Raw genomic sequence first — 26,459 nt, forward strand, 5'->3', positions numbered from 1 at the left:
TGTGTGTGTGTGTGTGTGTGTGTGTGTGTGTGTGTGTATCGTGGTATATGTGATCCCATATAATAATATAGTGCACTAAATTCAGGCATGCATTGGTAATTAGCTCTTTGGTTTGAATTAGAAACATAAATTGTGTTCTTCCTATCCAAGAGATATTAAAAAAAAATTTTATTTAATTACAGATGTTGAAGCTCACTGCAAAAAAGATATTAAAAAAACCCTTCGGTTTATTGATTTTATCATATTTAATGTTTGCTGTGACAATCTGGTATATCTTTATAATGAATAAAATGACTCTTATTAATATGCCACACCATGCTTCAACTACATTACCCATTGAATATTACAAAAGGGAGATTTTATCTTGTTTATTAGCTGCCCTCTTGAGAGTCATCACAAACTTACTGGAGGTGTAGGTAAGCCTGCTGATTGAAAGTTGTGATAGGGCAAAGTGCTTCCAAATCCATCCCAATTTTATGGGATGACTAAAACCTATGGGCAAAACCAGACTTGTAACCTTGAATCTGTGACCAAGAATGCAGGACCTAATCCTCTAGTGATTTTGACCTGAATGAAATAGGCAAAATCTTGGGTTTGAGTTCAGTGCCATGGGTCTATAGTTATTAGTGATCTTTCTCATCTTGGGGGACCTGTCTAGTTCAGTGATTTTTTTTTTTAAGTTTTATTTATTTACTTTGAGAGAGAGAGAGAGCACACGAGCAGGGGAGGGCCAGAGAGGGAGAGAGAGAATCTCAAGCAGGCTCTGCACTGTCAGCGTGGAGCCTGATGTAGGGCTGGATCCCATGAACTTTGAGATTATGACCTGAGCTGAAATCAAGAGCCGGATGCTTAGTCAACTGAGCCACCCAGGTGCCCCTAGTTGAATGATTTTTAATGGCCATCAGTAATCAAACTCAACAGAGTGTGTACGCCTGTCCATAGAGAGGGTGTGTTTGTCAGCACTGAGGTATACTGTAAGTCACTTGGACACTGGTTTCATTAGTTGGCATGAGTAAAGTATGAATAAAAGGGTGTGGATATCATCATTCGCCTTTTTATGTATTTATTTGCCAATTTTTGGCATAATTAATTTTGTTTATTTATTTTAAAACTATTTTTTTCTTTCCCATTTTTTATATGAAATTTATTGTCAAATTGGCTTCCATACAACACCCAGTGCTCATCCCAACAGGTGCCCTCCTCAATGCCATAATTTAGACTTTGAGGAAGAAATGATAACGTGTTTGCAGTTAGGTCTAGGTTTCTCAGAGTGATTCATTGTAGAGTGGAATTGCCATGATTTTAAGTAAGTTGTGGCATATAAAATTCCTAGAAACTTTCTACCCATTGTTTGTTCAGTGGAAGAACACTTACTAAACTTGTGTCAGATTTGGGGCATGTTGTAAAAGGCACAGTCGTTGTCCCAGCACTTTGGGAAAAAAACGCATTAGAAATGCAAGAAGAATTTTGTAAGTCATGAAATGACCAGACTGAAGGCATAATTGGTGTTGGTGGTGGGAGTTTGTATTTTCTTCTGCATTTTTAACTTTTTCAGTACTTTAAAATTTTCTGCAATGAGTTCTTATTACTTTGATATTCAGAACAACAGCAGGAATAGCAAAGCATTAAAAAGGTCTGTCCCTGAGAGTGGAGATAATAGAGTAAGGCCTTTGTGGAAGCTTGAAGGACGATTGCAGGCAAAAGAATTTTATATCTGACAGGAGGAATGAAGAAAGACTATATGGGAAGAAATCTGGGGGTGATCCTCATGACAAGTAAACACCGGTTGCCAGCCTCTGGCCCTTCTGTTGCCTGACATATCCTCTGGTTGTCTGAAGTCAACCTTTCTCCTGCTAGTTGATGCCAGAAACTTCTATGCCTACCCTCAAACCTTCAAATGTTTTTCTTGTGTCCAATGAATAAATTTTTAATCTCTTTAATCTTCCATAGAAGACTTCTGGTTATCTGCCTCTGGTTGTACCGCCCAATTTTACTGCTCATTAGATGTCTTGATTAACCTTCCTGCTGCACAGGCCTACTCTGCATTCTCTGATGAACTTTTATCATCTCCTTTTCCTGCTTTAGTTTTGGAACTTTGTTTCTCACCTTCTGACTAAAACTCTTACACATAGTTCAAATCTTGGTTCAATAGTTCAATTCACAATGCTTCCACACAGGGATTCAGTGTATTATCTTTTACTATTTAGGCACAACAGCACAGGTGTTTGACTTGAAATATCACTTAACATTTGAGTTACTGTGCCTCTCTCTCTCTCCTCTCACCACCCCGTATGTACACACACACATACACACACACACACACACACACACACACACACACACACACACAAACACACACGTACACACGTGTTGTCTCTTCCATCAGATTTCAAATTTCTTGAGGGTGAGAGCCATATATCTATTTTCCCCCAATAGTAATAATGTTAAAATGGCACTTTGTATATAATTAGTACTCAGTAACAGTAACTACAAATACTTATGTACCAGGTGCTGCCCTAAGTACTTTATGTATTTAATTTATTTATGCCTCACAATATTCCTACAAGGTAGGAACTACTATTATCCCTTTTTGGCAGACAAGAAAAAAACAAAGACTACAGATTAGCACTGATTAGCACTAATATAGCAGCCACTAGCCATATGTGTTGATTTTAATTTGAATTAAATAAAAGATTAAAAGTTTTATTCCTCAATAATAGTCACATTTAGAGTGACCAATAGTTTCATATGTCTGGGGATGAATGTATTGGACAGCACAGATTATAGACCATTGCAATCACTGCAGTAAGTTTTATTGGCCAGTAGTGGCCTATATGGTTAAATGACTTCCCCCAAGGTCACACAGCTAGTTAGTGTCAGAATCAGAAGTTTGAACCCAGTCAGCCTGGTTCCATGTTAACTTGCTGCAAAGAATCAACGTGAACAGGGGCGCACGAACAAACACACACATACACACACAGATACAAACACATTCACTGAAGGCTGAAGAACGAAACCACTTGAATAAAATGAACATGAAAGCAGATTTTTCACTGTCAGATGGAAGTGCAGTAAAGAGACAACTGTTTTACCCAGTCTCATGCCATCTACTTGAGGTAGAAAAAGAGGATCTAAAGAAAGGTTCTCAGAGAGGTACCCATAGATATCCAGGTCTGGATGCAGTGTTCACTCATCACACCCACAAATGCATAACTTTTGATTTATCCAGAATAGAGGTTCTTCATCCTGGGTTGAGCTTAGAGTATGAAACATCCACTGAAATATCAAAGTTCAGTATATTTGTGTCTATGCACTCTCTTCTTTGGAACAAATCCATAACTTTTATCAGATTCTCAAAGGGACGTGTGACTCCAAAAAATTTAAGAACTATTGATATAGAATAATAAATTAATTATGCCATTAGTCTGGAATTTGAACTTGATTATTTTAAAACTTGAGTTATTAAAAAATTCTCACTCATTTTTGATGGTTATGTAAATTGGTACCAACTTTCCAGAGACCACTATGACAGAATCTCTCCAAATTTAAGAAAATGTTCTTTGAATCAGCAATTTCCCTTATGAGTGTCTGTCCTCTAGAGATATTTGAGCATGTATGTACACAATAATATATGTAGAATAGTATACTGTAGCCTTGTTTATAAAAGTAAAAACCAGGAAGTAACCTGAGTGTTCATGAACAGAATGATTAATGAAATAAGGTAAGAAATGACATTTGGAAAACTATGCAGCAGTTGAAAGGGATAAGACAGATTTATTGTATTACATATGAAGGTCTTTAAACATACTGTTGAATTAAAGGAAAATTGAAAACTGTATGGTTTTAAAAAGCTTAAAGGTTATGTATACTTATAAATGTGTAGAAACAAGCTTGGAATACCTAAATACTAGGTATTTAACATCTACAGTCTAAATACTTAACATCAGAGATAGGGGTGATCATGGGAGCTGGGAGACGGGATGAGAAGGAACTTTCACTGTTTATTCACTTCTATACTGGTTATATTTTTATAACCAAAATGCATTTATTTACTACTTTCATAGTTTAAAAAAAGCAAACAATGCAAACAAAATTTGTATTGGGCTATAATATAGCTCTTTAATTTACCAGGAAAATTGATCTTTCTTTTCTGCAACCCAGATTTTCCATACTTCTTGTAATAAATAAGAGTCATACACAATTTTTAGGTCAAATAACTAAGTGTATGCAGCCCACCAAAGTCATTTTCATAAAGTAGTGCTTTGACCAGGATGCATCTTTAGATGATTACCTGTAGATCTTCAGTCTCCAATATGGTATATAAATATCCCCAGTGGTAATGATGATGATGACAGTGATGGCAATAATGATAGTCATGATGATCTAACAGTGACCAAACTCTATTTCAGACACTGGTCTTGATGCTTTATGGGTAGTAACTCATGTAATTGTCATAACCACCCTATGAAGTGGACACTACTCTTATTGTCATGTTATAAATGAGGAAACTGGAGTACAGAGAGCTTAAGCAATCTGCCAAGCTCATATGACTCTGAGAGGCAGAACTGGGATGCATAATGGGCTGTCATTCTAAGGTCTACATGTCTCACCATGATGCTCTTCAGGCACAAACCCAGTTTTCCAGCCTAATTTTTCACTCCCCCTCCAATCTTTCTACCTCCCCCACACACTGTGACTCAGTCCTTGTACTCTTCAGCATTTTCCAATATCCTGTGTGTTTCTGAGGAACATGGGCTTTTATGTAATCCTGGGAAACGCAGCTTGCAGATGCCTGGAACACAGGAGACCTGTAGCTTGTTCTTTGACCACATCATTTCCTCTAATTTCCACATGCTTTTAAGGCTCGGATCAAACACTGTCTCTTCCACGAAGTTTTTCTTGCTTTCTCAGCCTGAATTCCTTCCTCCTGCTCTGTTCCCAAAGCCCCTCTTTGTCACTTCTCTTATACCATACACAGCACATTTGGTCTTTTATAAGCCTTGTTGCTCTTTGTGTTCCCCCTGACCCCGCCGTTGATTTGACGGTTTCTGGAGGCAAGGGTCAGCTCTGGTTCATCTTCTACAGTGTACTGCCTTAGTACCAACTTTCTCAATTTATTTGAATTGGTGGAATTGTTAAGAAGGATGCTTAATATTTGGATCATTAGAGCCAATTAACTTAGACACTTTCTGAGCAGAGTTTTATGTCTGTACATAAGAACTTAGAGTTCCATTTTAGCAAACGAATGTGTTTAAAAATTATCAGCAGAACTGTTTCATGTGTAACATGTTTAAATAATAATAATAAATTATAATGCTAATAATATTGGTAGTAATAGATAAGATTTATTTAGCACTTAAAATGTGCCAGTACTTTAACTGTTTCACTTGACATTTGAACAAATATTTGAGGTTGGCACTATTAAATCTCTTTTTTCTTAATGGAAAAGCTCAGGCTTGCATAGGTTAAAATATGTTGCATGGGCTCAAAGAGGTAGTCAGAGTCTGAGTCAGGATGTGAAGTCTGATTGGTCTGATTTTAGAGCCAAAATTGATCTTTCTTTTTCCTAATGCTGACTTCCAGTAGTGTGCAGTGAAGCATCAGGGTGCAGCATTGTGTAGTGGGATCAGTGCGGGCTGGAGCTCAGGTAACAAGTCTAACAGTCCTGGTTCTTCAATTAATTACATAAACTTTGGATTGTCCATCAACATCTTTAGGTCTCATTTTCCCAAAGTGCTGAGGTGGGTTTGGGTAGTGGATCAATAAATATCTAAGGTCCCCACCAATTCTAGTCTCTGATTCTCAGAAGGAGCCAAAGTCTCTTTGACGTTTACCAAGTGTTACATATGGCACGTGTCAACAGCTGTGAAAATTTTATTTAATCCACTGTGTTTATTTTCTTCAACATAAAGGTGAAATATTTTTACATTTTCCCAATGCATTTCTCAGTAATAACATAGCCAGTAAAAATATTTTTGTTCGTGTAGAGCAGTGCTATTATATCTTAGCCAAAGAAAAAGCACACTATTATAAACTGGTGGAGAAAAAAAGCCTCATTTGTTATCAAGAAGGAGCAGAAATATAGCAATTATTATACTGCCCATTCCCTAATTTGACTTAAATTAGTGACTTTAAGTTATCAGAGGTTATGAAATATACCGTATGTGCACATAGGAGACAAAAATATTGCTTGCTAGTACCTACGTTTATGACATTAATCTATCTCTCAATGATCTAATATAAAATAAACCATTTGAAAGCAATTTCGTTGAAATACTTTCAGAAATGTTGAAATGAAAATATTAATCTTTTGGAAGTGTCATGCTGGATTTTTTTTTTTTTTTTTTAAATCCCAGGAAGATGGGTTAGGGAGTGCTGAGAATAAAGAAACAGTCAAGAAGATGCAAAACCAAGAGGTAAAGATGTCAGCCCATAACCAAGAGTGCTATTTCCTTTTTGCCTTCCTCCTTTCCTCCCTCCCTCTCTCTTTTTGTCTTTCTGCTTCCTTTCTCTCTTCCTTCCATCTACAGATATTTCGGCAAACCTATGCTAAATAAAATACTATGCCAGACACAGGCATACAGATGTGAAACAAAGCAAGGCCTTATCCCTTGGAGCCTAGAGACTGTCCATAGAGGTGGGTTCATTTCTTTAGAGGGTAATAGACTGAAGGGTCCATACTTCGTCTACTCATGGATACTCACGTTAGCCTGGTGCCTATTCAACAGGTCCTTTTAAATTTGTTTTTCTCTGCCTGTTGAGCAGTGACACTCCTTCACGTTAGCATACTTTCTTACTCTTACTCAGTGTACTTTCTCCTTAACCACAAGTAAATAAATAATAGGAAAGCTAATTTAGTCTTTTAAGAACACTGAAAAATGTTCAGTGTATGTGATTAAAGTCATTCCAGAAAAATGTAATTGGGGCTGGGAGTGAATGTGTTTTTCTACCTCTGATGCACAGGTGTATTTTATACCTATCTATATAGTTTCTTTGCAATAGGAAGGGAGGACAATTGTACCTCAATTATGATGAAAACTCTTCAATAATTTGTTACTCCACCTAAAATAAAATCCAGTCTGCTGTCTGAGGTCCAGGATGATCTAGCCATTTCTGCTTCTGCTTCATCTTGTCTCCTTTCTGTACCTTCATTATGCCATGGTCTTTTCCAATGTCATCATCCCAAACTGCAGTGTTGATTTCATTTTTTGCCATCATATTACAGTTCCTATCTGGTTTGTATTTGCTTACTTGTTTTTTTTTTTTTTTTTAAATTTTTTTTTTCAACGTTTATTTATTTTTGGGACAGAGAGAGACAGAGCATGAACGGGGGAGGGGCAGAGAGAGAGGGAGACACAGAATCGGAAACAGGCTCCAGGCTCCGAGCCATCAGCCCAGAGCCTGACGCGGGGCTCGAACTCACGGACCGCGAGATCGTGACCTGGCTGAAGTCGGACGCTTAACTGACTGCACCACCCAGGCGCCCCTGCTTACTTGTTTATTATTTGTTTCCTCTGTAAGATGCAAGCTCCATGAGGGACTCTGTCTCTCTTGTTTGCTATTATGGCCATAGGGCCTAGCATAGATGTCTGGTACATATTTGCTCAATAAATGAATGAATGAATAAATGAATGGGAATACTCATTTGAAACTTAGACAAAAACACAATGGTCAGTATTCTACAAGATGGAATAAGTTGTTAAGGGTATGAATTGGAAGTGACACAGCTTGGGTTCCAATCCCAGTTTTATCATTTACAAACTATGTGACCTTGGGGGAAATCACTTCCCCTGTCTGTGCCTCAGTTTCTAGAGAATGAAGATAATAATGGTATCTACCTCAAAGTTTGTTGTGATTATTAAAGTAACACCTTTAAAGTACTTGGACCAGTAAATGCTAAAGAATGGTCAGGAGGTTTCATATTCAAGAATTTCAGAAATGCTTATCAACCACTGTTTGAATGCCAGTGAAGGTTTGGAGGTGGAGGGTCCAGTGGCTCTTTGCTTAGTCCAGGGTGTGAACCTGAGAGCTGGCAGTCCTTGCCAGAGCTGGGAGGACCATAGAAGTACCTCCCATATGGCTGGTCTGGGACATCCCGAATGTACATGGCCCTGTCTGGCTTTATGGATAGAAACAATTGAAGGCTATCCACACATAGGTGCAGTGTGGATCTGGCTATCAGTGACAGTATTTCACTAACAGTTCAGAGGGAAGTAGTGGCGAGATAACTCAGCTAATGCCTGCCCCCAGCTGCCAGCTTCCAGAGCGTCAGGGGTCGGCCAGGCAGAGATGACAAGACATTGACAGTTTTTAGACTCTACACTGCAATTTGATTCATAATCAAGGTTTGTAACAGGCTGAAAGTGATTCATCAGTTCATTTTTGCAGATAAACGAGCAGTCCCTTGTTTCCTTGGAAACTTGGACCTGAGCATATGTAGCTCAGAATGTGCACCCTCATGTTTTCAATTGAGCAGATACAGGGTGAGTTTCTCCCAAGAGATTCAATATGTTGCCTTAAACAGAAGAAGCTAGAATAGGAGAGAATTGCCATATTAAAATTGGATGCTACAGACATGGCTAGATCTCTCAAAACACAGTAATGCTGAATAAAAGAGACAGACACTCTTAATCTGGCCCTCACTGGTTTAGCAATTTGCATAATTTATTTTTCTGAATTGAAAAGGTGTATGTACTTCTTGAAATATTCCTTTGTATACATTTAGAATGTCTGATGTTTACACTGCTTACTCTTTGGGGATCTTCATGAGCTAAAATCAAGCTCTAAACCCCTATTTCTGCATAGTGGCATATAGGGAACTAGATAGATAAATTCTTGTTCTGGAATATTTATGACAAACATGAGGCGATGTTAGCTTTTTAAAATGAAGTCTTAAATATAGGATTATTTTTAGTTCCCAAGATGCCCCCAGTGCTTCCCCCAGCTTAGAGTTCTCTGAAACTTGCATGTTTTCCTGTAGCGTGTTTAAAATGCCTGCTACTTTCTACTAGTAATAAAAGCTTCTTTTGTGTTAGGCAACATGCTGAACCTTCTGTATACCATCTTTCAAATTCTCTTGTTTTTCCATTTAGCAAATGAGGAGATTGATGTTCAGAAAAACATCATTTTTAATGGTGAGGCCAGAAGTTGAGCACAGGTGTATCTGAGTCCCAAACCTGTGCCTGTTACTCAGAACCTACTTTATCTACTCTGATAAGGCAGAGTGGAAGGATGGGGTGTTCTGTTTAATTAGCATTCTGGTTAATAAAAAGTCACAGATCTATCATTTATAATTTACTAGCAGCTACAATATTAGAATAGGGCAAGTGAGTGGCAGGAAGGTAGTAACTCAATGTGAGCTGAAAAACACTTAGCATGAGTAAGAGTCAGAGGTGCTACAAAATAGTATGGGTATCATGTGAAGTTGTATTCCCCCTCTCACTGGGTCTGTAAATAGAGACTAAAATACCACATGGAAAGCATGTAGTAGAAGAGGTTTCTGCTCTTTTGTGAAAGATGATGTTGGAGTTGCTTAACGCTTATAAGACTATGAATCTAGATAACAGAGACCACAGTGAGTGAGATTTAATCTTTGCTGATTCAGAAGGTACTTCAAGGCTTTTCAGTACTTCAAGGACATCACTATGACCATCAATTATGAGTCCTGAAATGTGAGGAAATATTGGATTTCTGGCTAAAAGAAGGCCAGCTAAGACAAACTTTTTTTTTTTTTTTTGATTCTTTTAAACTATTGCCAGAAACCAAAGTTACTCCTAGATCTGGAGTCTGCAAACTTTTTCTTTAAAGGGCCCGTTAGTAAATATTTAAGCTTTGAGTACCATATGGTCTCTGTCATAGCACTTGACTCTGCCATTATAGGATGAAAATGACTATAGACAATATGTAAATGAATGAGCATGGCTAAGAATGTTTTTATTTATAAAACTATTTGGTGATGTAGATTTATAAATTTCCAATCCCTGCTCTAGATTAAACATCCTAAAATTGTCATACATATTTCCTTTTCTAGTGGTTATACAAAAAGTCAAACCTAAAAACCTAATCACAGTGGTTTAAGATCATCCAAGAGGCTTTTTCTCTTCATGTATATCAGACATAATGCATCAAAGATCATACCGTGTCAATTGATTTCCTTGAAAAAGAGAACCAATAGAAGAAGTGTATTTGGAAGTGATTTCCAACATTTAAAAAACTACTTGGAAAAAAGAGATCTCAGAATAGCATCTGGGAAATTAACTAGGACCATCAATTGTGCTGAAATAATCACCAAGGATTTAGCTGACACATAGCCAATGTTCAATATGATGATTGTGGCCAAGAAGTATTTGTGAAAGTAACTACAAATGAATTTAGAGGAAATTGTAATTTTCCCCTTTAGTTATTTAAGTGATAGGAAACCCATCAAAATGATGACAAATGTTACAAGCTGACTTTGCTCCATGGAAATGATGTTCAAATAATACAGTGCCTGAGCACCTCTGCCTAATTACCTAGGCACTATAGTGACAGATAGTTTAGAAATATTGAGGTAGCTATTGATAAAGCACATGGAAAATGTGGATATTCTTCAAATTTCTGACAGCGGAGATGGACACGGAACTCCTGGTTTAAATGGAGAGATCATGGCTTCTTTCCTGGATTTAGCTCATTTCAGGTCCATTGAGCATGTGTTAGAATCAGTCGTGGTTTTTCAATGGGACATCATTTTTACCCCTGATTTAGAATACAGTAAACCACTATTTTTTTTTCTTTTTAAAGAAAGAAAGCTTGCCATTGACTTACGATTTAAAAATATCTAGCATATGAAGAAGGCATGCTCACAACATTCAAAGCAACTTTACACAGAGGAAATTCTGGGGTAGGGGTATCTCTGGAGCTGTTACTTATGAAAGTCTGGATTAGCCATGTGACCTCTCAGCCTCATTTTCTTCAAGTTTAAGATGAGGTCAACAATATGTAGCTCAATGTCCATTGTGGGGATTAAGTGATGTAACATTTGGGGAAACATTCTGTTCTACAAAATAGATAAAACTATGGCTATGATTAGTGTCACCAAATGACTTAAAAAATGGCTACACTAAGAATATTTAGGCAAAACAAAAATTAATTCAATGAAAATTAATTCACTTAACTCTCTTCTTTCCTAAAAAAAAAATCTGCTTTGGGTAAAAATAATTAATGGAGTATCCAGGTGTCAGGATAGCCACAGTTTTCATATTAATAAGGATCACACTACATGGAATTTTTCTGACTGTGGCTCCATTTAGAAATCTTAGAAATTGGTGATTCCTGTCTTGACTGAGTGCATGGGGACTTTCCTTTTGGCATCCTGTCCAGAGGGATTTATTGGCTTAGTCTTTGACTATCCATTTCTGTGGCCACATTGAAAAATGTTTACTTCCAACTAGTTAAATTCATGATTCTGCTTGTGTAAAATTCCTTGTGTCTGTTTCCTAATGAGAAAAAAGCCAAGTCGATAGACGTGGGTTGGTGAGGCCCTGAATAATCTATTTTTTTCTATTAGTATTTCAAGTAAGGCAAATCTAGAGTTATTCAAGTCATAATGTTTTACATGAAAGCTTGCTATTTAGTTGGCTAAATATTTAGTTTTAGTTTATAAAATAGTAAATATATATATGTATATAATTACATGTAAGAATCATATAGGATAATATATACATACTATATAGGAATCAGGTGGCTTATCTTAACCTGAAAGAAAAACTGCAATAAATTATTACTTACATGTGAATTCTTGCACAAACTTTCTTCCCTTTACAGTCTGTCTCTGAACTACCCACAGATCTTGGAATAATTTTCCTGCTTAGGTTCAACTCTTCAATAACTAAAAATCCATAGATCTTGCAGTTCATTCTGTAACAAATTTCGATTCCTCCAGTTGTTATTTTTACATTAGAAACAGAGTTAATGTTTAGTGGGGACTTGGTCTGTGTGAGATGGTGTGTTAAGTATCTTTTTTTTTTTTTAATGTTTATTTATTTTTGAGAGAGAGAGAGAGAGAGAGAGAGCTTGAGCGGGGGAGGGTCAGAGAGAGAGGGAGACACAGAATCTGAAGCAGGGTCCAGGCTCTGAGCTGTCAGTACAGAGCCTGATGGGAGCTTGAACTCACAGACTGTGAGATCGTGACCTGAGTCGAAGTTGGACACTTAGCCGACTGAGCCACCCAGGTGCCCTAGTGTGTTAAGTATCTTACTTGAAAATTTTTTCACCTTTATAACAACAATATCTACCCTGGGGAGTAGATATTATTACTATTATTTTAAAGGTGAGGAAACTAGGGGCGCCTGGGTGTCTTAGTCAGTTAAGCATCCGACTTCGGTTCAGGTCATGATCTCACAGCTCATGAATTCTAGCCCCCCCATCGGGCTCTGTGCTGACAGCTCAGAGCCTGGAGCCTGCTTAGGATTCTGTCTCCCCTCTCTCTCTGTCCTTCCCCCGCTTGCACTCTGTCTCTCTCTCAAAAATAAACAAACATTAAAAAAATTTTTTTTTAATTTAAAGATGAGAGAACTAAATATTAAGGAATAAAATTGTTTAAGGACATACATTTAATGGGTGGTATAGCCAGTATTCAAACCTAAGGCAGTTTGACATGAATGTATGTATGTATCATATATATTGCATATGTTCTATATATTATATGTTGTATATGTGTGCCATATTGTATGTATGTATAGATGTATTTGTAATATATGCCTAAATATGTACTATATGCATACACACATACATATATATTTCATGAACACATAAATAAAATACCCCAGCTCATTGCAACTGCAGCATACAATTTACATGGTCACTTACATGTTTTTTGCATTTCTACAAAGGAATTTGCAATGAAAGCCATTAAATAGGATGCAATTTGTAAGCCTTTCATTAAATAATGATTCTCAGCTGGATTTCTGAGAAGGGAATACTAATGCAACCATATGTAACTAGCATTGCAAGAAATTAGCGTTGCTGATTTAGTCTTGAATCAATCATTTTAAGCTATGCATTAGACTTTTTGCTGATACGTTTCTGTCTCAGACAACTTAGCACAAATTGTGGGCTGAATACAGTCATGTTCAGAGTATAATTTTTGTGAAATACCACTAACATTTCAAGTTTCTTGGATTTGGTAGGTAATGATCAAATCCATATGCAGAAAGTAAAAATGCTGCCACTCAGGGTCCAGTGGCTAATTACTAATCTCTAACATGTATTTCTCGGGCATGAGGTTAGGCGGTAAGTCAAGTTTCCAATGCCAACCAAAGTTAGATTTCTGAACATGGGAGCTGGAATGAGTTAGGGTGTGGGTGTGGCTCTGTGTATTAAAGTCTCTAAAGCCCTAATCTGGTTGCCAAGATTTGAAAATGTTTTGAGACATTTTGAGGTTTTCCTGGAAACTGTGTTATTGGGCCAGTTCTACCACATTTTCTCCAAGTTTGAAGCAATGAAGTATGCTATTGTCCATGCTTATTTTATTAGTCACAAGAAGCTGTTATGATAACAATGATGATCAGAGTTTTAGCTAAGAGAGATCATGAGAGAAGAAGCAGAAGAATTCTAAAGAACTAGATAAGTTAGGTCTTCTGGGGGAGAAAATGTGCTAAGAAGCCTTAGTTGGTAAGGCATGCCAATTTGTTGCCCCTCCAGGGTCTGAACTGCTCCCTTTAGACAGAACTCTATGGAACCTACACCATAATTGTATTTGATTGTTATTTATCTTAACTTTATTTTATTCTATAATAGCTCCCTTCCCCTACTTATACTTTGACTAATTGGTTATTTTTATTCTGAGGAATGACATTGGTGTATTGCTTTCTCATGGTGTCATTTAACTGGTTTTTCTTTTTCCTGCCTACTAGTGATTGATTAGATTATGGTTCAGAGTTTTGACCAAGAATTCATAGGTAATGCTGTGTCTTTCCTATTGCATCATCTCCATAAACACATAACATCTGTTTAATCAATCAGTGAGTGGCTTCCTAGGTGGTGTCCCTCTGCTCCATCCATTATAAAATTTCCTATAAGTCTTTCACCTAATGATTTTGGCAGCTATAGATGAAGGCTACCTTGATCCATTATTTCATTAGGTAGTACTAAAATGTTTTAGAATAAAGTCTATTCCAGCTAAAAGGAGAATGTGAGGTTGGTGACACCTCCTGAGAAAAAGCCAAGGACACTATACAGGGACAGCACAACAGTACAGAACAACTAAACAATATGATTCAATTGGACAAGCTTATAAGATATAGTCAACATTCTCAAGTATATGTGATAAATGTATTTGCCAGTGGCAGCAATAAGAAAACATCCAGGCTGGTGGAGAAGCCAAAGCCCCAACACAAAATTGCTCACAGTAAAGGCTCAAGAACAGAATGGTCTTAATCTTTATGCTCCTTGATGTGTCTTCTAGTGGAGTCCAGGTGGTTTCAGTTTCATCCAAGCCTCAAATTCCAAGGAAGATAACAAGGTGACTGTCATATCTCATTTTATGAATGTTGTACATCTAATTCTTCCAAGGTAAATATTTCGTTAAAACCAAACAAATTGTAGAGGCCAAATTGCCTTGCTGTTTCTTAGTATATTTATCCCATAATAACAGCCATCAATATCAGTGGTTTGAATGTCTTCAAAAATAAACAACTACCAACAAAAATAAAACAAAGCAAAACAGGTTTAGGATCTGTTTTTTTTTTTTTTTTTTTTTTTTATTCATGCCTTTCTGCCTTTCCCAACTGATATTCATCATCTCTACCATAGACAACAGAAAATTATTTGAGTAACTATTTTCTCAGTTATCCCAAGGATGGTTCATAACCAGTAACACTCTGGATTCAAAGGAGAGAGGGGAATTTATTACTTAAAGTAAAAGTCTAAAGGCATTAGGCCTTAATTCTCTTGTGGGACCCCAATGGAGAAAGGCTGCTAAACTGTAAATACTTAAGCATCTTGGTTAGCCTGAAAGATCCTTGAAAACATTTCTTGTTCATCTTTGTCTTCACCATGTTGCCTAGCTCAGCACCTCGTCCATAGCAAGTAATCAAACAACATTTGACATTCATTGAATAAGTGTTTGATTAAGCCTAGATACATGGCCTTGGTTGTCATAGTCCACAGAACTTGCTCTTTTGCAAGAAACATAAAAATAGTGCCAACACTTCTTATTGCTCTCCTTTCCAAACATTTCTGTCCCTTTCTTCTTTTATTTTCTTTATAGAACTTATTGTCCAACAGAACCTATATTTTTACTAATTTTTATATTTCCCTCCAGTAGAATAAATATTTTTTTGTTTTGTTCACTGCTTTTCTCCCACAGTGTCTAGGTTAGTACCTGGCACAAATGTATAATAATAAATATAAGAATAATAATATTATAAAAATATAATAATATATTATATGAAATATTATAATATGAAATAATATTGAATAATTTCAATTCAATATTCAATTATTGAATAATTCAATAATATTCAATTTTCATATTGAAATAATAGGAAATATATATGAAATAATAAGTATATAAAATATATTTAAAATAATAAAATAAAATAAAAAATAATAACATTTAACAACATAATAATAAAAATAAATATATAAGGAACAAATGAATGTTCTGAGTATTCCTTCTTATATGAAATGTATGAATGGCATGCATTCTGTCCATTTCTTTAACTCCATATATGTGTATATTGCCCAAATATTCCCAAATTCTGTTGTCTTTATCTTCAATGTCTAAATAAAACAACTCAAACCTATTTCCTATGTAACTATAGGAAACCCTATCCCTGAATTATTTTGCTGATTACTGGTAGGTGCCTAGACGTCCCATTCATTGTCTATCACTTCTCTTCCTGGGCCTATCCCAAAACTGCTCTATTATTGCCATTCGCTCCCCAGGTAGTGCTTGGGGAGGCTATGGCTTTTTCTCCTCCTGACTTCTCCCCGAATACAAATACAACTTCTACCTCTATTTCCCCAGTTTCCGTAAAAGTCACATTAGATTGCCATGATTAACCACCTTTGCTGAGGATTTGGGGAAATCATAAGAGCCACTCAACATAGACAACTCTGGAACAAACAGTGCAGGTCATGAGGTTTGTTGGTCACAATCTGTCATGAGAATCACCTGCTGGCCATTTCTTTCCTGGGACCTAGGTCATCTGTTATGTTTGTGGGGCCCATGCCCTCTATGTCAGTCTCCTTCCCCCTTTTCTCTTTTCTGGTCTATACACTTAGTCCTTCTCAAAGGCCTGAACTATTTTTTTTTTTTCTCCTCAAATTGCTGGTTACTTTCCATTGCTAATGGCTTTCCTTCTAGACCTGGCTTTAAAACTTGCCTTTGAAAACTAAAAGAGCCCATTTCATTTCTCCAATGAAAACAAATCATTCCCCCATTTGATACATTCTCCTGCCACTTTCAGAGTGTGACATAATGTCCTTGTTTTACCCTGGGTTCCCTCTGGAGAGCAGAGTTCCCTCTTTTTTTTGGAAGTGATCCTAGGGAACAAGAAATGGGATTTGAAGAGTAAAACAGTTCAAGGGTGCAATACTGAGCAGGCCACCAATGTAGTCAACACACTCAATCCTTCTGGCACTTTCTGAGGAACTGTGCAGACATGTTTCAGAATCCTCTCAAAGAACAGAAGGGGAAAGCCTTTAGCCGCTCTTGACACTTCTGGGCACATAATGGATATCTGCATGTGTGACTGTCAGCTGGGTATCACAGAATCAGAGGATCTCCAGGGCATATGCCATATGATTGAGAGAGGCACTGCAGGGTATCCCTGTGTAAGACTGGCTGCCAGAGCTGTGGCTGGGATAAAAGGCAGGCTGAAAGCATAGAAGGTGGTGCCCCCACATTGTTAAATGCAAAATTTAACACTGGGCAGGAACTCAGAATTTCTACGCCGTTACTGACTGCATGAACTGGGACAAATCCCTTTACTTCTCTGAGCTTACATTTCTTCAAACTAAATAATGCCTTATTTCAGAGGATTATTGAAGTTCAGAGATAATTCAACTAAAACATAAAACAGTGAAGTCAAGCAGGTAATATGTATCCCAAATAGATTTATTATAATATATACACTTAATGTTAAAATCTTACATGACTACCCAAATCAAAGACAAGGAATAATAAATCATTTCTGTAGTAGTAGGCAATCAGATTTCCTTGAAGGGGATGCTGATCCTTACTGTGGCGGGGGGGGGGGGGGGTAGGTTCCCACATTTGCATTTCTTTTCATCCAGAGAATATATGTGGAGTGTAGATGCCCAATTACCTGAAGAGGGCCTTGAACCCATGGGAGCAGATGTATGGCAAACGCGAGGGCATATTTGAGCCTCCTTGATGTGCAGAAACCTCATGCAGCGTTGGTGCCTTAACAACAGACACACTTAGGGCTGTAAATGAAGGAAGGTTGAGTAGCAATGTGGGAATGATCCTTCCTAAAGGCGAAAATCTATCCCGTAAAGCCAACCACCACTCAAGGCTGTAGGCTTTTCCACTTCAGAGCAACATAGTTGTCACACTCTCCCATGGGTACTTGTGGAAAGGTTAGCAATTGAGGGAAGGGATCTGACTGAAGCTTCAAGCTGAACATTGGAAAAGTAATTTATTATTCTTTCCAGGAAGTAACACATGTAACAAAACCATCACTGAAGTTTGCCTAGACAGGTGTAGAAACAAAGAAAAAAAAAAGTTAGAGAGGGAGGAAGCCAAACCATAAGAGACTCTAAAAAACAGAATAAACTGAGGGTTGATGGAGGGTGGGAGGGAGGGGTGGGTGGGTGATGGGCATGGAGGAGGACACCTGTTGGGATGAGCACTGGGTGTTGCTTGGAAACCAATTTGACAATAAATTTCATATTAAAAAAAAAAAAAGAAACAAAGTCCATCAAGATATACCCAGGCAAATCTGGATTTGTTTCTCAAAATACTATCATGAGGCATAAACTGAGCTGCCAGGCCAAGGTGAGGCCCATCCATTAAATGCTGCTAAAAGTTTTCTCTTGTCAGAAGTTCCAGGGAAGGAGCAAAATGATAAAAAGTGCCACATATTCTTTAATTGTTGTGTATTTAAAATACTAGAAGTTTTTGTTGCAGTTACTAAAAACATTAAAAGAGTAGTTCAGACTCCCACAGTCTATAATTTAAAAAAATCAGCTTTTGTAAACATAGTTAGGTTTGCCTGAAATCAAATCCTTTACAAAACAGGACAGTTGGTATTGTTGTCAATTACTGGTCACAGCAAGATACCTGTGACCGTTTCTGTCAATAAGTAAAAACACTGTGCTAAAAGTCAGTTCTTTGGGTAATTCTGGAACCATCTGAGTTATTTGGGCTTTGGCTTGGTTAGTTTATGTCATTTGTCTAATTCTTTATTTTACTGTGATTCTTTATTATTTACTTAAGGAAGTCTGTATCAAATGTGTTGACACAATTAACACTATATACTTATAAAATATTTATTAGTTTTAAAAGTTCTTTAATATTTGTTAATCTCATTTTTATATGTCTTGATATTTCAGTTTGAAGTGTCTTTGTGTGTATATGTGCATGCACATGTGTCCATGTGTGTGCATTCGTGGTTGAACATATAAATAGAAAAACCTCATGAGATCATCTCATCTACAAGGTATTATTTCAGCAGAACTGAAAAACTTTTCTTCCATCAATGCACTTCTTAAACCACTAATTCTCAGAATTCCAGTTTTAGTGGTTCATTGCTTGGGCTCAAGTGTTAGTCCTTCATAATTCCTCTAAGCAAGGTGATACCTAAAGTCATATCATACATTGGATGTCTATGAGCTAGTTTGTCAGAAACGTTTAGTTTGAAGGAGGTGAATAGCTTGTAAGGGCATTGGGAACCCAGAGGGCAGAAGTGGAGTTACCACTGAAGAATGGAGTATGGTAAAAGACACAGAGAGGATGGACTAGAAGAATCTATGACCTGTAGTTCTCACTGCTCTCTACATAACTCCAAAGGGATGCAAATTAGAAACTATCAAACTGACAAAACTTACACCTTTTTCCTCACATAAATGGCGTCCTATCCTCAACAACTACTCTGTTGTCATAGCCATCAAAAAATGGGGAAGGCAGGGCACCTGGGGGGCTCAGTTGGTTGAGCGTCCAACTTCGGCTTAGGTCATAATCTCACAGTTTGTATGTTGCAGCCCCGCGTCACGCTTGCTGCTGTCATCGCAGAGCCTGCTTTGGATCCTCTGTCCCCCTCTCTCTGCCCCTTCCCCACTTGCTCTCTCTCAAAAATAAATTAAAACAAACAAACAAACAAACAAATGAAAAACCAAAAAAGAAATGGGGAAGAAAAATATCACTCTTGTAAGGGTGACAAGATAGAGCAGGAAAGAATCCCCATGGCCTGACCCACCATACCAATTGAGATGGAGATCCACCATACCAATTGAGAGAAAAAAAAAGGTGTGGTGGAAGAAACAGCTCTCACCAGAGGTTGAACTGTTAAAATTAGAAGAAAGGGGGTGGGGCACTGGAGGAATTTTATGTTAACTGAAGAAAATAAATATGCTACAGTTTTCTAGCACACCTGTGTCATGTGGATGATTTTATGGCAACAGCAACAGTCTTCAAGGAAAATATGTACCTTTGGAGATCTTGTCCATGTCATTCTAGGTGTTCTAATGGGAAGAATTCTAGCATATCTTTATTCCAGGAGCAAATTATAATGCTTTCCTCACTTTCTTAAAGGAAAGAAATAATAAATCAACCTTATGTGATCTGTTTCTGTCCTTAACACGACTTACAATTTTGTGAGATTCGATGAGAGGCTTCTATTCATGATGACTATTTGGTACCTTTGATGGCTGTTTTCTCTATGCAGGCCCAAACTGTGAAATTTTATCAAAAATAATTAATATCTCTCAAGAACATAATGCCAGAAACTTGGAAAACTTACAGTTTTTTGGAAATCCTAATTCTGATGACTAAGCTAGTCTTATGTGTTGGGGCCACTGCATAGATTCTAAGTGAAAGCAAGATGGTGGCAATTTTCTGAATAGGCCCATTGATGGAGGACTCAGGCTCCCTATCTTTAATGGCTGTGACTTGGGTGTCTGGTAGTGGGTGGCAATAAAAGTTATTTGAGATGTCACATTATACAAAATAATAATGACTTTTAAAAAAGGTGTGAATTGAAATGAAAAGACTGCACCTCTGAAGTTTCAAGACAAGCTATGCAATATAAATAATCAACATATCATTTGGCTTCAGTTTGAGTCCTAATTCTAAACAGCTTACACATTTTCAAGTCAGAGTTACAGGAAAAACATTGATAGCTAAATAAACAGAGTGAGTGCATGATTAATGTTTAAAATAGTAAACACTTCACATTTGTAGCATTCCTTCAACAGATTGGTCCGGGAGACCTTGTTTTCATTCCTGCTCTGCAATCTGCGTTTTATTTATTTATTCTCTTTATGTTGAATTCCTCCCTTTTAATTTACCTTTCATCTTAATTTACTCTAGGGGGCAAAGTGAAAATGTCTAAAATAAGTGAAAAATCTAAAACAATTAGAAAATTTAAGACTGAGCTATAATCAACTCTAAGAACATTACTGCCTTTTCCAGCAGGATGAATTGTAGGCAATAAAAAGATACCATTAGTAGCTATTTTCTTTAGACTTTTAAAGACTCATAAAGCTTCATCTTATATTTCTAACAAAGAAATAACATCATTCAGGAAAATGTTGAGGGTAAGAAGAGGTTAGGTCTCTTTGCTTATTTGTACTTACTTTGTTAGGAGTTACGTAAAAATATAAGAAGAGTGAGGAGTTCTAAGGGGGGATTTCCCCTCACAGATCCCAGCAGCCCTAGCCAAGATGTGTTCACATTGTGTGATACTGAGTATCAACTAAAATTCAGCCATTGACCTATTAGGAAAAAAAAATTAAGAAAGACGTGTGATTTCTGTGTTTTTTAAAGATCAAAAAAAGAGATGGCCTAGAAATTATTCAGAGATAATGCTTGAATCATATTGGATTTCAGATGTGCTCTACCGATCTACTTTTTGAATGGAGAGAGCAAAAGGTCCTGTGCAGAAATCCTTAGTGTCCATGATTGGGTTGATAAATGCTGAGCATGTGGGTACACTTTACAAAATGTTAGCCACTGCCTCCCAATGGGAGAAGGATAGGGATATGTGATCCTGACAATTGTTGGTCATATGTCCTATGTCCTGGTTACTCAAAATAATTTCCATGAGTAGAAGTTTTGATCCCTTCCAGAGTCAAGATAGGCCCAGAACACACATGTAGAGAACTCTTATTCATGGGAGAATTAACCAATGTAAGGATGGTCTAGGTGTACACATTCTGTGCATCTCTCTGGTTCTTCCTTTGTTCAGTGATATGCCTTCTTGGGATACTACCGATGTACTGTTGTGTTGCCCAACATCCTCCTTGGTCAAAGGTTTACCTTTGGGAGATAGTTTTGAAAATATCTGTTCATGATCCATTTGTCATTTTCCTATGTGATTTTTTTATGTCTGTAAAAGTAAAATCAAGTGTAATTCTTAGAAATCAATAGCCCATAAAAAAAAAAAACAAGTACACTTGATCACATACAGAACTCTCCTGAGTCTGCCACTTTCCAGCAAGCGGAGTACCCACAAAGGAACATTTGGGTTCCAGGCTATTATGCTTGGTGGGAAGTCCTTGTGACACAGCCAGAGGGTGAAGAAACCTAGATATTTGCAGACCATTAAGCAGACCATGTAATGGAGATTAACAGATATTTTCCCTCATCATCTGAAGGATATTATGCTTGATACTGTGTTTAGACAACTTGAAAAGCCACTTATGTGCAGATTGTAAAACACAGCACTCAGACAAAATAGGTGTTTATAGAATTGGTCTGAAAGGCCAAGGCATGCCATACCCTCCCTCCTTCTCACCCTCTTCTGAGAATTTGCTGAGCACCTATTTTAGCCATGTATTCTGGGGACCAAAAGCATGAATCATTCCTTGAGGAATTTACAATCTAGGGTGAGTACAGACCTGTCAAGACCAAGCTATGAAGAACAAGGCAAACTAGAATGAAACAAAGCTTATAATCCTGAGGTGAACCATAGGTTATCGACATGCTGAAGTAAGACTAATCTTCTAGGAAAAAATTCTTCTAGAAGGTGTGTTTTGAAAGATGTGTATGTAGGATTTCAATAGATATGAAAAGGAAAAAGTTTTAAGTCAAGCTGAGGGAATAATGCACAGTTGAAATGTAGAGAGGGAACTAGGCAATAGCAGAAGACCAACTTGAAATGTGATTGGAGATCAGTGTGTTGAGGAGTGGAAATATTTCTTTAACAAACACTTTTCTAGCACTGGTGATGTGTCAGGAATTCATAGCAACTTACTGATGTCTGTGCTATTACTATCCTCATTTTACAGATGAGAAACCTGAGGCTCAGAGAGGTTAACTGGTGATGCACCACAGCCAGCAAGCCTCAAACCTGGATTCATGCCCAGGCTCTCTGGCTCCAGTGTCTGTGCTCTTCTTGGTAAGATATGAGTCTCAGGACTTTGTACCATGTTCTTTATTCAATGAAGAGTCTTTGACTGCTTTTTAAGGGGTTAATGATCTAATATAGGTGCTGGGAAATCATTCCAGTAATGGAATGATAGTTATATTGGAAATCACTAACACCGGTGCAGAGATCTTAAGCAGAAGAGAGTTTATATTTGTTGAAGCTTATTACATTAAAGACAGTGTGCTAGCCATATCTTGTGCATGCACTGAATTCCCCCAGTTTTCACCTTGGGTGGAAAGAAGTCATGTTAAAGGGAATAACTTCTACTTCACCAGCTGTTACCCTAACTGCTGTTTTGGGACCTCATTTCCTCCCCCTCTCCCCCTGCCTCAGTCTTCAGGCATTTGGGAAGCTTCTAAGGGGTCTTTCACATGTGCTTTGGAACGAAGCAGTCATCTACTAGTCCAGTGTTGTCCAATAGAACTGTCTACGATGATGGGTCTGTTACTGAGACTGAGAAACTGAATTTTTAATTTTAATTCATTTTTTAAAAGCAACATATGTGGCTAGTGGTACCATGTTGGACAGAACAGCGCAGATTGGTATTTCCTGGGCACTTCTGCTGGTTACCACACTTCTCCCACTGAGTGTTTTTGGGTGAAGGCTCTCTCTCTAAACATGGCAGCTACCTCTGTTGGGAACATCCCTTTCTCCTGTACCACTGCTTCTGATTGGGACTACTGCCAACTCTCAACAGAATCCACTGCTTCTACCAGGCATGGCCACTGCTGCTGACTTCTCCCCACTGCTGCTCAGTGCAGCAGGAGCAGTGCTCCCCACTGCTGCTTCTCTCCCCACTTCATCCCCATTGCTGCTGCCCTCGGGAGAAAGGCAAATCCCCAAAGAGTATATATTGTGCCCCCGTATATTGTAGAAATTTTAGAAAAACAGCTCTTTCAATTTTTACTTTAAGTTATCGATAAGTGTATAGAATGACAAATACCAATATGTTAGGATTAGTCCTCTCAATCAACTTTGAGGTTTGTTTTCAAAGTTTGTCTTCTTGCCAGACCCCCTCCTCTTTGGGATGAATTTTCTTTCAAAGAGCTCTACAGTATGTAAGACATCTAAATTTGAGCAAGTTCAAATCTTGGGCAAATTAATATGCTAGTTTAGGTGCAGATGAAGTGCTGTGATAAACACAGGTTACCTCATTTAACGCTTACAGCAAAAATACCTCCCCCAATAGAAGAAAAAATGAAACCCTGAGAGTTAAAATAATTTGCCAGAAGTCACCCAGCTTTATATATGGTTGAACCAGGATTCAAATCTAGGTCTCAGGTCTTGATTCAAATCAAGTCCAGCCTCTTTTTCCTTTATAACAAACTGCCCCTCTGTTAAGAGCCCATTGCAAAAGAAGAGAATTTATAATTATGTAAGAGGTTTATGTGTATGTTATACTGATTTGAAATTTAAGTACATTGAAATGTTTTAAAAAAGAATGCATGTTTAAGAATAATTAGCTGAGGGTTGATGGGGGGTGGGAGGGAGGGGAGGGTGGGTGGCGGGCATTGAGGAGGGCACCTATTGGGATGAGCACTGGGTGTTGTATGGAAACCAATTTGACAATAAATTTCATATGAAAAAATAGTAAAATAAAAATTTTTGAGGAGCCTTAAAAAAAAGAATAATTAGCGAATCTCAAACAGCGGGTTAGTGTATAGTTACAAATTGTTGTTTTCAAAGTAGCTGCTGTTTTGAGCAGCTTTGGGAATTCATGTTTCAAACCAGTTTGGTGTGCACATGGTAAATCAGATATCAGAAATTAATACTAGGTCAGGTGCCTGGGTGGCTCAGTCAGTTAAGTGCCTAACTTTAAAAAAAATTTTTTTTAACGTTTTTATTTATTTTTGAGATAGAGAGAGAGACAGCATGAATGGGGGAGGGTCAGAGAGAGGGAGACACAGAATCCGAAACAGGCACCAGGCTCTGAGCTGTCAGCACAGAGCCTGACGCAGGGCTCGAACTCACGTACTGCGAGATCATGACCTGAGCCGAAGTCGGCCGCCCAACCGACTAAGCCACCCAGGTGCCCCATAAGTGCCTAACTTTTGATTTTGGCTCAGGTCGTGATCTCATCGTTTGTGGGATGGAGCCCCACGTTGGGATCTGTGCTGACAGAGTGGAGCCTGCTTGGGATTCTCTCTCTCCCTCTCTCTCTCTCTCTCTGCCCCTTCCCAGCGCTCTCTCTCAAAATAATAAATAAATAAACATTAAAAAAAAAAGAAAGAAATTTAGACTAGGTGATATTTGGAATGGCCACAACCAAGTCACTCCTTAGAACTAACTAGGAGTTACCAAGGAATCATTCATAGTGCCTGCATTGAACACATTGCTTTTCCATTGTTTGAAAACTTAAGATGTTAAACCCTTTGGGACTGCCACGCTGTTATTGCAGAGATTTGTGGAGGGTCAGCATTGTGGCTACAACTAAATCAGATATACAATTGTTTTGTAAAACAATGACTAAGACTAGAAGACACTGGGCAGTCAGAAAAATCAAAATGCCACTCTCCTTCCCCCCCCCCACCTGTGTTTTGAATATTTTGAAAACAACAGCACCCCATACTTTGCAGATTTTGCTTTAAGTAGGCTTTCTCCTGGAGTTAAGATCAGGGGAAATCCCACAGGATCTTATAACTAGTATTTTTTTTTTTAAATAATGGACACAGGGTTAAAATTCCTTTGCTAGAAACAAAAGAAAACCTCTCCCCCTCCCCCACCTCTTGCTTGCTCTCAAGAATCCATTCTTTACCTTTTATTTTCTAATTAAGCCAACTTTAGTTATTTCACATAATAATGATCTTGCAAAGTTTGAAATTCAGCTGGGAAGATCTAGTTCATAGAGGGCAGATAATTTGTTGTATCCCTTCCACCAGGATATGTTAAGACTGATCATATCATCCATTATCTTGTTCTCTTTGCTTTCGTCATATATTACATAGTGTTATCTGGGCAACAAACATATTTTCCAGTATTTTTTGGTAAGCGACAACTTTCAGATGCTTTGAAAAACAATGCAATATCCCCACACACGATTTCTCACCATGCCATTTGTACTTTTGGTATACACATTTTTAATTATAAGCCATGTAACATTGTACCATTACCTATGCTGGGTAAAATATTTCTGCTTAATCAAATCTTTTTTTTAAATTTTTTAAATGTTTTTATTTATTTTTGACACAGAGAGAGAAAGAGAGACAGAGCATGAGTGGGGGAAGGGCAGAGAGAGAGGGAGACACAGAATTTGAAGCAGGCTCCAGGCTCCTAGCTGTCAGCATGGAGCCTGATGCGGGGCTCGAACTCACGGACCGCGAGATCATGACCTGAGCGGAAGTCGGATGCTCAACTGACTGAGCCACCCAGGCGCCCCTTCAAATCTTATTTAATAAATGATATTACCTTAGGCCACCTGTTTGGTTTCACACCAAATAAAAGCCTTTTTATTTGACGTGAAGACAAAAGAACTTCCTAGTGTCACCTCTGGCATATCTATTTCTCCCTTGCAAGCCTAGCAGTGCTGGGTTTTCTGCCCTGGCAAACGAGGTCTAAAACTGAATATCCAGAAATCAAACTGTAGTTCCACCATTCCTGATGTCCTCCCAGGTGAGCTCCTGGGCTTCATGCTCATACTTCTAAAGCAAGCAAACTTTAAGCTAATTACGTGCTAGTGTATTCTCCCTTGCTGAATTTTGGCAGGTTGCTTCTGTAAATTATGAAAAATAAATGTGAAATATGCAGATGCCTTTTGTTTGAAGCAGATGTTTGGTCCATCTTGCCAGAATCCAATCAGCTGTTCCCCTGGGGGCCTTCTCTCCACAACATTATCCCACAGCAGCTTAGAAACATGAAGGGGTGATC

General features: G+C 37.9%; 1 long non-coding RNA gene across 7 annotated transcripts in view; it reads left to right on the forward strand.

Annotated features, from left to right (window-relative positions):
* Nucleotides 1–26,459, forward strand: part of LOC147582465 (uncharacterized) — a 529,319-nt gene that overhangs the window by 44,426 nt on the left and 458,434 nt on the right. For 6 of the 7 annotated variants that reach the window (XR_015248720.1, XR_015248722.1, XR_015248723.1 and 3 more), the window contains exon 3: nt 22,456–22,565. The exons of the other annotated variant lie outside the window; for it this stretch is intronic. This is a non-coding gene — a long non-coding RNA (uncharacterized LOC147582465). The remainder of the gene's footprint in view (nt 1–22,455; nt 22,566–26,459) is intronic. 7 annotated transcript variants of the gene reach the window in all.

This window comes from Puma concolor, chromosome A3 (assembly GCF_028749965.1).
Source record: "Puma concolor isolate L17-30 chromosome A3, mPumCon1.1.hap2, whole genome shotgun sequence".
Classification (NCBI taxonomy): Eukaryota; Metazoa; Chordata; class Mammalia; order Carnivora; family Felidae; genus Puma; species Puma concolor.